This window comes from Vipera ursinii, assembly GCF_947247035.1.
Source record: "Vipera ursinii genome assembly, chromosome: 2".
Classification (NCBI taxonomy): domain Eukaryota; kingdom Metazoa; phylum Chordata; class Lepidosauria; order Squamata; family Viperidae; genus Vipera; species Vipera ursinii.
Window position 1 is genome coordinate 27,390,375 of NC_139513.1, and position 16,614 is coordinate 27,406,988.

General features: G+C 41.0%; 1 long non-coding RNA gene across 1 annotated transcript in view; it reads left to right on the forward strand.

The window, feature by feature from the left end:
• LOC310636368 overlaps positions 1-14,281 on the forward strand; it is a 246,317-nt gene extending 232,036 nt beyond the window's left edge. Inside the window, exon 2 of the long non-coding RNA XR_014491700.1 lies at positions 13,909-14,281. This is a non-coding gene — a long non-coding RNA (uncharacterized lncRNA). The remainder of the gene's footprint in view (positions 1-13,908) is intronic.
• Positions 14,282-16,614: the final 2,333 nt, after the last annotated feature.

Below are 16,614 nucleotides of genomic sequence, written 5' to 3' on the forward strand. Positions count from 1 at the left end.
GCCATTTGGTAAAGTGGGGAACGACCCAAAGACGCGGGTTATTCATCTAGCTTGAAAAGAATGGACAGAATTTTTGTACCCTGCAGATTAAAAACAACAACAACACAAGTACTAAAATCTGTGCTCTTAGTCAGAACGACGTGGTTGTATCCTCCACAGAGTCCCCCAGAATTGCCACTCTTGCGTTCGTCCCCCTCCCTCGATTTTTTTTTTGTTCCTATCATTGTGGACAGGGTATTGCTGCTATTGTCAGTGCCTGGAAGGGAAGAAAGAGGTCTGACCATATTGCTAGACAAGCAGTTGTTAACCACAAGGCACTTGAGCATCACGGTATCCTGGCTTGCTTTCTCTACGAAACTCCATACGCTAAGCACTTTGAATTGTTCCCTTTTTGCGCCTGAAGGACACAGAAACTACAACGGGGGTGTTGATTTTTGTAGCACGTACCCTCCGTCTTCCCTTTATTCCTTTGTGCTTTTGATGCATTGTTCCCTAATCTAAGTTGTCTGTCCAGCAGGAAGATGCCAGCCGGACTCCATAAGTTGCATGTAGTTCCTCTGAACTCTTCTTCTACGTTGCCAAGCACAAACCTGGTCTCCTTTCATGGAAGCTAGCTTTTGCCATGGATCTCCTCTTCCATTTTGAACGTTGCGTTGTACAAGGTGTTTGTACAATATATATACTGCATAAACGTTGGCACAACATTATCTCGTATTTTCTCTGGCCATCGATTACTTGGATTCTCAAAAACATTGTTTCTAAGGACCACCGTTTGGTAGTTGATGAAAAAAAGGAGGTGCAGAGTGTCCTAACTCCTATCTGGTATTACTGGTTTGAACCGGTGTCTCAGTGGCCTCACCAGAGTGGTGCATCTCTTCTCTTTTTTTCAGTTTATCTTGCAGGATGTTTCCCAGTTTCTCTGTTTCAGCATTACACACCCGCAGCCCACGTTTCCCAGTTTTAACGTTTGTATGTTTTGGGCAGCCTTGGGTGGTGCAATTATGTTTTCACGAGGACGAAGGGAGCAAACTCGGATCGTCTTTATTTTGAAGTGGATTTCCCCACCACCACCCCGCGCCCCCTTTGGTTTTGAAATTGTAGCAGATTATCCCACTCTGCCATTCTACAGTAAAAAAAATGGTGCTTCAAAGTACACTGTGCTGTCTCTTTTGTTTTTTGTGTTCTTTCTCTTCCGGGAGCATAGCAGGAACTGAGCCAGAAACAATTTGAGAATGATTGGTTCAGCTCAGAAATGCTAGTTTTATGCATGGGAAGCAAGGTAGCCATGTTTGGCTAATACTTTCAGACATTTCGTTCACATCTCTTGAGTCACTATCAAAATGCTTCACCAACAGTGGAAGTTAATTAATACTTGAGAGAGTATTTTACTTAATTGGATGTTGTTGTTTTTCTATTCTGAATCAAGCTGGTGGTCTTCAGATTAAGTTAGATTGTAATTCCCAACATTTAAAGCCAGGAAGACCAATGACAACACTAGGTGGGGACATTGGAGAGCTCCCTTCCATACATCTAGAACAGGGGTGCCAAACTAGCAACGTCATGTGACATGTCGTGACGTATCGTGACTTTTTCCCCATTTGCTGGCAATGGGGTGGGTGTGGTTTCGGCGTGACGCATCCTGCCCACGGGCCGGCAGTTTGACGCCCCTGATTCTAGAAGACCTCCAAGGTCCCTTCCAGCTTCTATTCTATTCTATTCTATTCTATTCTATTCTATTCTATTCTATTCTATTCTATTCTATGCTATGCTATGCTATGCTATGCTATGCTATGCTATGCTATTCTATTCTATTCTATGCTATTCTATTCTATGCTATGCTATTCTATTCTATGCTATGCTATGCTATTCTATGCTATTCTATGCTATTCTATGCTATTCTATTCTATTCTATTTTGTCAGGGAAATAATTACTTCCCTATCAGAGGCCGACGAACCGTGGTTCATTTGATGCATGGTGAACATCAAAGAAAGAAATCCGAGGCATATTCTACTGTATAAAACTTTAATGAGCAAACAAAACAAAACCTAGCTGACTGCATCTCTCATCAGACAGGATACAAAGTAAAAGAGAAAACTTTTGTCTAGACACGCGCACTTAGTAGGACAAAACAGAGTAAAACCATAACATGGCTGAACATGTGACATTCACTATGGTTACATGATAAGATAGTAACACAGGTGCAGAGAGCAGGGGAAAATGTACAGACAGAAATAAACAAAGCTGGCAAAACTAAAAAAAAGCGCAGTGACATCTCCTTTTTGTCAGCGACGCAGATCTCAGATAAGGCACATCTTCTTACGCAGATACTCATGCTGAGCTGTGGGAAGTGGTTTGTTCAGCATATCAGCAATCTGGTCATGTGTAGGCACGTACTGCAATTTAACAAAACCTTGTTTACTTGTCTTATATTTTGGTAACGGATGTCAATGTGTCTAGACCTGGAACCTGTAAAGCGATTCTCAGATATATAAACCACAGATTCGTTGTCTTCCATCACAGTGATCGTTTGAATCGGGTGTGTCCAGATATTTGTGACTAAAGCATCAAACCACGTTAGAGAATTACACGCATCTGAAACACAAGCATATTCAGCTTCAGTAGAAGAACAAGAAACAAAATTCTGTTTACACACATGCCAGTAAACAGGACAACCATTTAAAAACAGCATATAACCTGAAGTACTTTTACATGATTGCTTATCACTCACCCAATCAGAATCTGCATAACAACATAACTCTGCATAGTCAGTATGTGTGGGTTCTAACAATAACTTCATGTTTTTGGTGCGTTTTAGGTATCTTAATAGTTTCTTAACACATGTCCAATGAAACTGTTTCACCTTGCCTACGTGTCGTGATAGGAGATTAACACTAAGTGCAATGTCGGGTCTAGTCCAACTACTAATATACAGCAGCGACCCAATGACTGAGTGATAAAGTGTTTGATCCTCGAACTCAGGACTTGGTTCATGTGTCAAGTTGTAAAAATCGGTTTTCATGGGTATACTCACTGGTTTAGCATCCTTCATGTTGCAGTGATGCAATAGTTGGTCAATCTTATCTTCTTGTGTAAGACTAAACCCCTTCTGAGTTTTGACAACTTGAACACCTAAATAAGTGTTAATATATCCTAAAGACTTCAATGTGAAAAACTGTTGTAAAGCTTTAGCAAAATTCTCACTCATCTGCTTATTTGGACCAATATAAACAATATCATCAACATAAACAAGAATTATCTCATACCTATTATCAGATCTTTTTGTAAACACGCATTCATCTGTTTCGGACTTAATAAAGCCCATTGAATGTAGTTTGTCAGAAATACATAAGTACCACATTAAACCAGACTGTTTCAGACCATAAAGACTTTCGTGTAGAAACCAAGTATCCCCTTTTTGCTGTCGGAACCCTGGAGGACCTTTCACATAGATTTCTTCATCAAGATCAGCATGTAGATATGCTGTTTCAACATCAAACTGGAAAGCCTCTAAACCAAGGATAGTCGCAGTGGCTAAGGCGATTTTCACACTCTCAGTCCGCACTGTGGGTGAGTAAGTATTTGTATAGTCCTCAGGATAACGTTGAGCGAAACCCTGGGCTACAAGTCTGGCCTTATACAATCTTACCATTTATCTTGCTCTGATTCAGGAAGATGTTTGATTTGTGTGAACTTCTCAGGAGGAAGTGTAACATTACAAATCAAAGGTAAAGGTGCTTTCGTTACTTGCCACGAATATCGTTTTGGAGGGATCCCCTTTGTGGTCCTCTTGGAATGTCTCGGAACAACCATCCATTCTTCTGTGTCATCCTCGTCTTCATCATCGTCGCCAACGGCAGCATCGGCAGCTTGCGAAGACGGAACAGTAGGTTGAGAAGAACTCGTGGAAGGAACATTCGCCTGTGAATCTTGATCATCAGGCTGCGTGGCATCAGCAGCATCATTTCTAGGAAAATAAACTCCAGGATCATTAGAATGAATCCAGGACCAGTCCGCATCTTCCTCAAAAATAGCAGATTGTGAAATCACTATTACATTATGGGAGTCAATGTATTTGCTCCATTTTGAATTATCATCAATACCCATAAATGTCATTCTTTTTGCTGCAGGACCTCCTTTCTTTCTTTGGGCTAAAGGAATATTCACCATAGCATATGAGCCAAAAATATGGAGATGTGAAAGGTCAGGCTTGTGTCCATACAACATGAAATGGGTCTGATTTATCACACTACTCCAAGTACGGTTGATGATATGGTTAGCATATTTAATAGCCTCACCCCAGTATGGGAGACTGAGGTTAGCATCTTCAAGTAGGCAACGCATCATGGTTTGCAGAACTCCATTTCTGCGTTCTGCCGCTCCATTTTCAGCCGGAGTGTAAGGAGCTGAAGTCTGGTGTAGTATGCCATTCCTACACATCCAGTCCTGAAAACGCTGAGACATGAATTCAGCACCACGATCACTCTGAATTCTGGTGATGCTGACTTCAAATTGGGTATAGACAAGATTGGCAAAGTCTTTAAAGATCTGAAAGGTCTCAGATTTTTCTCTCATAGGAAATACATATCCATATCTAGAGTAATTATCAACAATTGTCAAGAAATATCTTTTACCACCAATTGTTGGTGTAAAAGGACCCACTATGTCAGTGTGTACCAAATCAAAAATGCATGTTGACAGGCGTGTAGCACGCTTTGGAATTGCTGCTGCTTGGGATTTGGATTTCTTGCAGACAGCACAATCCAAAAACACCTTATACCCCTTTAGTTCCAAACCTCTTGTGAACTCTGGCATCTTCAGAACACGGAAACTGGCATGACCCAATCTTCTGTGCCACTTATGAATATACCTGTAATGCAAAGGTTTACCAGTTGGTGAATTCTCAACATTAGCATATGTATCAGGAAACTCAGGCTTGCTGGGAGCAACCTGTGTCTTACTTGTCTTCTTGTTGGCTTTAGGAGCCTTTGGAATAGCAACAGAATCTCTCTCTGGGACGTTTCTCACTGGGCCTGTGCTTTCCCTTTTTGTAGCTTGTATACTTGCCTGCTCTTGCTGCTTAGACTTTGGCTTTAAGTAATAAACACCACCAATCAACATGGTTTCAGCAACAATATCTCCGTCTTTAACTACATAACTCGCTTTTTCAAGATGATGTACCTGGAAGTTTGATACCCTAGACAAGTGACTCTGACTAAGCAAATTACTATTAGCTGTTGGTACATAATAAACATCAGGAATGAATGCATCGAGCTCTTCAAGATAAACAGTTCCTTTTCCCATGACCTGAACAGGATGATTTGAAAAAGAGTAAAGCTCACGAAGTTCAGGTTCAGGCTCGTGCATCTCTGTATAAAGTTCTTTTCTATAGGTAACGTGTAATGCTGCTCCACTGTCCAAAGTCCAAAGAAGTCGTCTGTCGTACTCTGGTTGTGGTTGTGGATCATTGGTTAAAGCCAATGTGGCAAGTGGAGCTTGCGGATCACGCCTGGGACCACGACCACGACCTTGTCGTCCGCCTCTACCTCTGCCTCCTCTGGAATCTGTTCCTCTGGGCTGGTAAGTGACGGGCGCTGGAAATCGTTGGGGACAATCCCTGGTGGCATGTCCCACACAATTGCAGATGTAACATCTTGGCATCCTTGGAACATAGGCTCTTCCATGGAAGGGACGCCTCGCTGGAGCTCTTGATGCAGGTGGTCCTCTCAGATGTGGCGCGGCTTGCATAAGTGCCTCTTCTTCGGTTAAAATTCAGCATACATGATCCACTGTGCATTGAGCAATGGGCACTTGATTAATCTTGGTAATAGCATCTTTCCATTCATAATTCAGAGTTAATAATAATGCTGATCATTTGAAAGTCATCAATAGGATAGCTATTTTCACCCAGTTCTTTTCTGATACCTTTCATTTTAGTTAAGTGTTCTCCAATAAGTTCACCGGGTTTTAATCTAGAGCCATGGAACTCTGACAAAAGCAAACATGTAGACTCAATAGATGTAGGCCGATAACTTGCTTCTAATTGAGTCCAAATTTGTTGAGCAGTTGCATCTTGTGAAAATGTGAGCTGCAATTCAGTGTCCATTGACATCAATGACGTTGTGCATGCTCTATTGTTTAAGTCCCATATGTCAGGAGTCCATGGCTGGGCAGGAGGATTAAATACCATCACATGGGTACCTTCTATGGAGCAAAAGACCAACCTCACTGACCCATGCCCTGTAATTCTGCTTCAATTTTGAATCACCAGCCAGTGGTACAATAGAGGGTGCCTGTTGAGGAACATACATTTGAAGTACTGGCTGTGCAGGTTGTGCAATTCAGACTTGACCTGCAGGAGGCACCAGTGCCTGTGCCTGGACTTGCGGCAGTTGAATAGGAGCTGCTGTGGGTACTGGTGCTGGGTGTGGCTGTACTGGAGCTGCAATTCCACCCTGGCCAGCAGGGGGCGCTGGCACTTGAGCTGCTACATTGAATTGGCCTGCAGTTAGCACTGGCCTTTGTATTTGAGCAATCAGTGGAGGCTGCACTAGGGCTGAAGGCTGCTGTGCTCTATCTGGAACAGGAACCTGAATAGTAGCAGTATTAATAGGGATTCTAGATGGAGCACCCGATGAACATGGAGGTGTTACAGCTTGGAGCAATGCTTGATGAAGATACATCTGTGAAAATGCATTTTGCATTCTTTGAAATGCATTGCTATCTTGTAAAACAGATTCACCAGCAGATGGTGCTATAACATTAGATTCAGGCATCATTGTAGCCTTGATATCTTTGTGTGTCATTTGAGACGACACCTGGTCAGGAGACTGTGACGTGGGAGCCATTCGTCTGACACAACACTCCATTGTGGGTGTGGCAATGGCTTTGGAGAAGAAGGCAATATGGCCGAACCTTGTGGGAGTGGCTTTGGCTTTGGAGAAGAAGGCAATATGGCCGCCTCTGGAATGTGTATGCCAGCAGAGTCTCTCCCCTGCTGCTTAATCATGGATGCATATGCCTTCGCCTGCTGCAGCTCTTGTTCATAAACTTCAATTTGTTCATAATAACTTTGCAAAACCTTCTCCTGCACAGTTTGTTTAGGGCTAGGAGGATACTGGACCACTACCTTTTCTAATAAGCCTTTTGATTTAGCACCGAGCCCCTCAAAAATAGCCTGTACTCCACCAGAGTAAATCACCTCTGGGGTGTCAGCTTGAGTAAAATAAGAAAATGGTGAAACTGACTTTGACTCAGAGGCTGCTTCTCCAAGACGTGTAGCGGATGCCCGCAGAGTCTGTAAGCTTGAAGGGAGATGTCCCGGTGAAGTAACTGTCTCCTCTGCAGCAGGCTGATAACAGGCCTCTTTCTTCTTTTTCTTTGGCATATTGCAGCAATTAATCACAGCCTCCTCAGTGCCGGACTAACTAGCTAAATAATGCTTATCAGCATCCATAAATCTTGAAATAAAAACAAACCATCCTCTGCTACCAAATGTTAGGGAAATAATTACTTCCCTATCAGAGGGTGACGAACCGTGGTTCATTTGATGCATGGTGAACATCAAAGAAAGAAATCCGAGGCATATTCTACTGTATAAAACTTTAATGAGCAAACAAAACAAAACCTAGCTGACTACATCTCTCATCAGACAGGATACAAAGTAAAAGAGAAAACTTTTTTTATTGAAAAGTTTTACAGTACATTTTATCCTTAACAAAACAAAACCCCTCCCAACCCCCTCCCCTCTTCCCAACCCTCCCCAACCCTCCCCAACCCCTCCCTCCCTTCCCCCTCCCCCCTCCCCGACTTCCCAGAGCTAAGTACAGGGTATAAGAATACAAACAATCATAATCTACCTTATGCAAACAATCATAAACTATTAAAACTATCGTACTTTAACTCTTATAGATTAACTCCAAACAGTATAAATATATCAATAATTATTCAAATGCTGGATAATACTTTTTAGTCCCATATTTACTCCACAGTATTTCTCTGTTGCAAATAGTCTTTCAAGTAGACTAAAATCTTTGCCATATCCTCCAAGTTAGGAACTTTTACAGTCCATTCTTCTATAATCGGCAGTTCTTCCTTCTTCCAATATTGCCCTGCTAAAAGTCTTACTGCCGTAGTTGAATTCAGCATCCACTTGATATCCATAACAATAGTGACAATAAAAATACCCAATAAAAACAATTACAGACAAAATAAATTTACATCAATCATTAAAAAACCAATTTTCTAATCTTCTTTCCACCTGATCTGTAATTTCCCATACTAAAACCAAGTTTATACAATCTTTCCTTTTCTTAAGATATTATACAGCTTCAAGTACCATACATTCCTTTCCAAACTTAAAATTTTCTTATATGTAATCACATCATTTTTATATTTTCTATTACATATTTCATTATTGCCCATAAAAATAACTTACAAGTTAAGCTCCGGACGGCATCGGACCTCCGAACTTTCCATCGTGGCCTGAAGACCCATTTGTTTGAATTGGCTGGTCTGGCCTGATGGGGGAGCTGGGTTTTAAATTGTCATTTTAGATTGCATTATTGTTTTTTAATTTGGGCACTGATTTAATCTTTGTTTTAACTTTTGTATAGTACTGTATTTTTATTTATATGCCCTGTGAACCGCCCTGAGTCCCCAGGGAGAAGGGCGGTATATAAATTACGTAAAACGTAAACGTATACTATTTCCCAAACTCGCAACAGAGCATGTCTTAAAATATATACCTTAAACACATTATCCACCTTCTTATCACACAATAGATATACATACCAACCAAATAACAAGTCATGACCTTCAAAATTTCAGTAAGCACTACTGCAATTCTTCTCAATTAGGTTTTCATAATTATTTTAAAATTAAAACAACATAAAATATTACAAAACATAATTATTTTATATAACTCTACATTTGAGGGTGAAAAATATATCCCCAAATATTTAACCCTTTTAACAATTTCAATTCCCGTTTACTCTTCTAAAACCACCTTTTGTGATCCTTATTACATTATTATCTCCTTCAGTTCTGCAGCTAAATCTTCAGGCTCGTCTCATTCTTCTAGAAGCAGCACGCCTCCTCCAATTTCTGGCCTCCTCCAATGATACTGAAATTTGATCCACTCCTATAGCTTTCTAATCTGTCTGCATTGTTCCTTCAGCACCTTGTAAATTCTCTCTGTGTCGTTGAGACTCTCGCTCTCCTTTCTTCTTTGTAGATTCCAAAAGTGGTATGGGGGCTGCTTTTAAAACATTGCTATAAAAATCACGTGCCTGGATCACCGTAGTAAGACGATGCCTCATACCTTCATAGGTCACCACCATACCCACTGGTATCTCCCATCTAAACTTGATATCACGTCGTCTTAATTCTTGTGCCAAAAAAGCAAATTCCTTCCTTCTACTTAAAATTCTTGGAGGGATCTCTTTTAAAATCAAAACTTCTTGCTCAGCAATTACAAATTCAGTATTGTAGGAGGCTTGAATAACCTCATTTCTAATCACTCTCTTTGTAAAATAAACCACCACATCTCTGGGTAATTTCCTTTGTCTTGCAATCCACGAATTAACACGGAAAATTTTATCTATGTCTTCCATTATTTCATCTGCTGATCGCCCCAGCACTCCTTCCAGAGCCTCAGAAACTATTTTCTTCAAATTTTCTTTAGAATCTTCTTTTAAGCCTCTGATTCTCACGGCAAACTCCATCTGATGATACTGTACCAAGGTCAAATCACAATCAATTTTCCCCACCACATTTTCGGTTTCTGTCATTTTTTCTTCTAATCTAGTATTATTTTGACTGAGATCTTCCACTCTTTCGTCCAAATGCTCAATACATGTAGCCATGCCTTGAAATGCAGATAAAATGTCTGCCCTCATTTCTGTTAGTTTCTCTGTGATCTTTTCATCCATAACCTCAGCTAGTTTTTCTGTTAACTTCTCATCCAGCTTTTCATCCATTATCTCAGCTAATTGTTGCAATTGCTTTTCCATAATCTCTTGCATCACATTCTGCAAATCTTTAACTGTAAGGACTGGTGCAGGTACAGGTGCAGGGGGCAATAAAGCTTGCAACGAAGACTGCTGCACCGGAGAAGCCCTGGCACTTCTAGAAACTTTTAAAAATGTAGCCGCCATTTTCACCCACCGTTGTCTGCTACGCACTTTCACTTTCAAGCTCAGCAAAATCCATTGAGGTAAAGATCAAAAGTCCACTTTCACCTGAATCTCCTGTATCGCTCTGCCTGCATCCTAGTTCTCCAAAGTTCCTTCTTGCTGGCAGGGATGCTTGCAGACGCCCTGTTCTGCTCCAAAAAGCCCGGAGCAGAAGCACCTTGCAGTCCGGAGCATGCCCAGGCTTCGGGGGGGCTCAATCCTTCAGCCGCCAAAACTTTAAGTTCTGGCAGCCCCGGAGAGCTCTACCCCTACCTGGGCGCTCACCCCCTCCTCTTCTCCTGAGGAGGGGGCTTCTGAGCCACCGAAACAGCTGATCGGCACTGTTTTCGGCGGCTCTATGGAGCCGCGGGGCTGACAGCCTAAGAATGGCTGCCTCCAGCGACGCCTTGCCACCCGGAAGTTTCAAAAGAGAAAACTTTTGTCTAGACATGCGCACTTAGTAGGACAAAACAGTAAAACCATAACATGGCTGAACATGTGACATTCACTATGGTTACATGATAAGATAGTAACACAGGTGCAGAGAGCAGGGGAAAATGTACAGACAGAAATAAACAAAGCTGGCAAAACTAAAAAAAGCGCAGTGACATATATTCTATTCTATTCTACTCTATTCTATATCCTATTCTATTCTATTCTATTCTATTCTATTCTATTCTATTCTATTCTATTCTATATTCTATTCTATTCTATTCTCTATTCTATTCTCTATTCTATTCTATTCTATTCTATTCTATTCTATTCTATTCTATTCTATTCTATTCTATTCTATTCTATTCTATTCTATTCTTTTCTATTCTATATTCTATTCTGTTCTACTCTCCTCTCCTCTCCTCTACTGTATTCTATTCTATTCAAGCATCTGAGGAGGATCAGCCTGGGAAAACATGGCATGGAGTGCACCTGTTTATTGGGGACAAAAGCTGTGTCGTGATGCAAGTGTCTCCTGCTTTACACATGCCTGTGACATCACAACACCTGTAGAAAAAAGGAGATCTAGGTTCCTCTGCCTGCTGTTCTCAGAATTACTGAAGTGTTTTGAGTTCTCCCATCACATCAAGGTGGTAATCCTTGGGGAGGTGGGGTGGACAACACTGTAATGCTTCTAAATGCATTTAATTCAACTTGCTAAAAACATTTACATTTGAGGGGGGAAAAAGAATCCTCATTCTACATTCCAGTAGAGTCACTAATTAGAACAGTGGGCAGGATGCGTCATTCCGAAACCGTACCCACCCCACCTCCGGCAATGGGGAAAAAGTTGCGATACATCACGATGCATCACATGACACGGCGAGTTTGACACCCCTGAATTAGAATGTCTAGAGAAACAATCAAAGAAAAGGTTAAAAAAGGAATTTAACTTCTGCTTATTTCCTCCTTTTCTGCTTTCCCAGATACACCATAAGGAAACGAGAGCCTTGCTCTTCATGTAGAGGAGGGAAATTCAGTTACTTTGGTACTCCACCAGGTGGCCTCCTAGGTCAGGGATTGGCAACCTTGGCTCTTTTATGACTGTGGACTTCAACTCCCAGAATTCTTGAGCCAACTGTGCTGGCTCAGGAATTCTGGGAGTTGGAAGTCCACGAGTCATAAAAGAGCCAAGGTTGCCTACCCCTGTCTTAGGTCCTGTTCTACAAAAGTCTTGGAACAGCTTTCCCTTCTGTTTCACCATTATTTTGGATTACGGTGTGTTTGCAGTCTTGTTCTCAGCTATCGGAAGCCTTGTGGTATTTTAGACATCTGTAAATTCATAACACTCTTTTGTCCCCTCGTGACGCTTCTGACCAGACTGTTTTTGGGTCTGCTTGGAAGTGCTAAAGCTTTACACATCCTTAAAGTTATAAATTATAAGAAGATGGGAAGTTGCAATATATGCCAGAGCCCACTCTTTGTCCATCTAGTATTTCATCTCTGGTCTGGCAACAGTGAGAGTTTTTCTCATTGTCTCTTCTTTGTGAGCATTTTTGTTGGAGATGTCAGGGAGTGCACTTGGGGTCATTTGCCTTTTAAGAAAGCTGCATACCTTTTGAAGTTCCACTTTGCATTCATCAAGCACAATACATCCAAACGTTTCAACTGAAGTGAGCAATTGACCAGATGGGAGGAAAAACAGCTATGGATATTCTAAGGAGAATGTTAACAGGCAGATGGAATTTTCATGCAAATTCACTATTTGAATATCAACGGAAAAAATGCTTCGGAAGATTTTGTATGTTATGAACCTGACATACATGTATTCTTAGACACAATCTAGAAATGGGGGTGGAGGAGTTTTAAAACCACTTTTTGATGCTCAAAGCTTTCAGCAAATACTAGAAGTCATCCCATAGGTGGGAATGAACCATTTAGGACAGCTCACAAGAACTCCAGAGGCTACAGATAAATATGAGAAAAAGAGGAGGAAGAAGGAGGAGGAGGAGAAGAAGAAGGAGGAGGAGGAGAAGAAAGCTGCTGCTGCTGCAGTATTCCAAGTGTGGTCTTACTAGGGTTTTATAAAGCGGTACTAATACTTTGTGTGATCTTGATTCTATGCATCTGTTTATACAACCCAGGATTGTATTAGCTTTTTTGGTGGCTGCTGCATACTGTTGGCTCATAGTCAAGTGATCATCCACTAGGACTCCAAGGTCCCTCTCACAGTTAGTGTTTTTGAGCTTGGGGTGTTGAATACGCCTGCCAGTTTACTGTCATCTGCACATTTGATGAGTTCCCCTTCAATTCCCTCATCTAAGTCATTTATGAAGATATTGAAGAGTACTGGGCCTAAGACGGAACCTTGTGGTACCCCACTGTTTACTTCTCTCCAGGTGGATGTAGTACCATTGAGGACTACTCGCGGAGTACGATTTGCCAGCCAGCTACAGATCCATCTGGTGGTGATATGTTATCTATTCCACCTTTTTCTAGCTTACCAAGGAGTAGGTTTTGTGACCTTCTGACAAGTAAAATCAATGTGGAAGCCAGATTCACCTAACAACTGTAGTGATTCACTTAACAACTGTGGCAAGAAAGCTCGTAAAATGGAGCAGAACTCACTTAACAATTGTCTCACTTAGCAACAGAAATTTTGGGCTCAATTACGGTCGTAAATCAAGCACTACCTGCACTTTGTCTGAGCCAGGCTCAATTCTGCTTAAGAATTAATAATAGCTAGGCTCCAGGGTAGGGTCATGGTCAAGACAGATATATTGTCCATCCCCCCCCCCACACACACACACTCCAAAGAAGTGCAAAGAAGAAACTGGAAAATGAAAAAATACATTCTCTCCTTTATTTGGAACACAGTTTTATGAATGGATGGATGGATGGATGACTTTATTGCAGCCATGGACCTTAGCATAACAAAATGAAGCTCTAAAAAACCTGGATCGCTGACCATTACTAGCTATCCATCAGTGGATGGCGTTTACAGAATGGAACATTTTTATTTTATTTTAATTCCATTTATATCCCGCCCTTCTCCGAAGACTCAGGGCGGCTTACAAGCTTAGCAGTAGCCTTCATTCTATGTATATGCCTGCTTATTAGGGCTTTCACACACACACCCAAGTGGTATTATTACAAAGTCAGCTTAATTGCCCCCAACAATCTGGGTCCTCATTTTACCTACCTCGGAAGGATGGAAGGCTGAGTCAACCTTGAGCCTGGTGGGATGCGAACCTGCACTAATTGCAGGCAGCTGGTGTTACTTAAGCCCACTGCTCCACCGAGGCTCTTAAGAAAAGCCACCAAGGCTCTTTAAGAAAAGAAAATGATCCTTAAATAGATAAATAAATAAAGCATCTGAGAGTACCTTGGAAATGTAAATAAAAATGGGGTGATAATAAGGCAGATATCCTGCAAGAGCTGAGAATAAAGAGTATTTCTGCCATTTCCAGAGTTTGAGATACGCAGGAGACTAAAGCAATGTGTTGTAATACAACTCCCCTCTTCCCTTAGACAATGTGGCCCCTGGCTGGGAATTCTAGGTACTTAGTCCAACACATCTAAATGATATCCAGTTAAGTGATGCTATATTCTTGACTGTTTACAATTAATATGCAATCACCATTTCAAATAAAGTTTTATTTATGCATCTTTATAAGCTTATTGATTGATTGATTGATTGATTGATTGATTGATTGATATTCCACCTTTGTTATTTTTTATAAATAACTCAAGGCGGCAAATATATCTAATATTCCTTCTTCCTATTTTACACACAACGGCAACCCTGTGAGGTGGGTTGGGCAGACAGAAAGTGACTGGCCCAAAGTCACCCAGCCAGCTTTCATACTTAAGGCAGGACTAGAACTCACCGTCTCCTGACTTCTAATCTGGTCCTTCATCAATAAACCGAACTGGCTGTCTTCTTGCATGTTGTTGAATAAGTGCCTAAATCCCAAGAATGCCCACCTACGGTAACTTTTGCATGGTGGTGCTTAGGAATATTTGGCCAGTACACATCACCTCAGCTCCAACATCTAAATTTTTAGTTTTAATTATAAACAAATGCTGAGATTCTGAAAAAATCCGTATTTTTCTAATAGGAATTCCTTCTTTTATTGAAAACAGCTTGGTTGGAAATGCAACGGCCTTGTCTCCAAGAATCAGTCATTTGTTCTGAAACTTGGAATGAGAAAATATTTAGCTCTTGAAAAACCAGTATTTGAATAAACTGCACACTTGTGCCAAAGCAAGAATATGCATGAGAGGGAAGATAAGGAATCCACGCCTTTCCCATTTAGCTCTAAAACAAAAATCAACAGTTGATTCTGAAACCACATTGTCTATTTTATGTCATGCAATCTAATATCCTACTATTAGTCTAAGTATTTGTATTACATTCTAACCGTAGGAGTATTGATTCTGTATTTTTACATTTTTTTTTCTGTGTTGTTCTTTCAATGGCTGTATATAAATGATTTCCACTACCACCACCAAGCTTTTTTTAATAGGCTTTCATGGTTTGGCCAGGGTTGTCAAGGTTTAACTAGAGATTAGATGTGATTTATTATTTGTTATACAGTCACTAAGCACATATCCAGTGTTCATATTTTGAGATTTATATTTTAAATTGTCTAGCCAAATAACAGTGAACTATATTAACAAGCCTCAAAAGTATTAGAGCAAGACTGTCGATGGTTTCACCCACACAAATAATGCAATTTTTACAGTCTTGTAGCAAAAGTATGTCTCCCTAATTTGATTAGTTTTGCAGAAATCTGTCAAGAACCCTCCCCAGTAGCCTTAGCTCATTCCACCAAACTTGCACTGACAAAATAGCCCCTTTTCCACACCATGGTTTTTTTAAGACACCCCCCCCTTAAAACATTAAGATGAAAATGAGTGTGAGAAACTTCTGGAAATTTGCTTTATCTCCCTTAAGCCTCCTAAAACAGCCCCAAATTCCACTGCTGAAATTCAGCTGTTTTCCCAAAAATTTCAGCAGCACAATTTAGGGGTGCGTATGTATCTTTTTTAAAGGGGGGGGATTGAGAGTGGGCTGCCTTCTGGGAGGATTTTGCTACCATACCCACCCTTAATAAACCCAATGCCCCCCCCCGCCCCTCAAAGCACAATCTTACCCTTTCCTGGGATGATATAGCCTTTCAAGAGTCACCTGTTAATGCCCTCTAGTTTAGGGATCTCCAACACTGGCAACTTTAAGAACTGTGGACTTCAACTCCCAGAACTTCCAAAATCTCAGGAGCTGCCACAAAGAAGAAGGAGTCAAGCTATTTTCCAAAGCGCCTGAAGGCAGGACAAGAAGCAACGGATGGTAACTCATCAAGGAGAGAAGCAGCCTAGAACTAAGGAGAAACTTCCTGACAGTTAGAACAATTAACCAGTGGAACAACCTGCCTCCAGAAGCTGTGACTGCTCCAACACTGGAAGTTTTTAAGAAGAGACTGGACAGCCATTTGTCTGAAATGGTATAGGGTTTCCTGCCTGAGCAGGGGGTTGGACTAGATGACCTACAAGATCCCTCCCAACTTTACTATTATGATTATGATTATAAACTTCCCAGCCAGGCTGACTGGGTAGTTCTGGGAGTTGAAGTTCACAAGTCTTTTAAGTTGCCAACGTTGGAGAACTTCTGCCTAGTTGATTCTTTAATTCAATTTAATTTTTATTTAATTATCCTTTCATTCTGAGAAAATTGTTGTCAGTATTTTCTATACAGTGTGGTAAAAAGGAGTCAAGGTTGCCACTGCGACAATTAGACTGAAGCTTCACCCTTCCTATGTGGAGAAGTTACGAAGGGTGGAGTTTTGATCACACTCTCACAATCATCATCTTCATTAAAAAAGAAGAAGAAGAACCCATGGATACTCCTGGCTGTTGTATTGGATAATTGTTGTTGAATCAGTCCTGGGCATTAGAATTAAGTCTTCATTTAATCTTTAAAAACGTTCATTGCAGTACAGGCAAAGT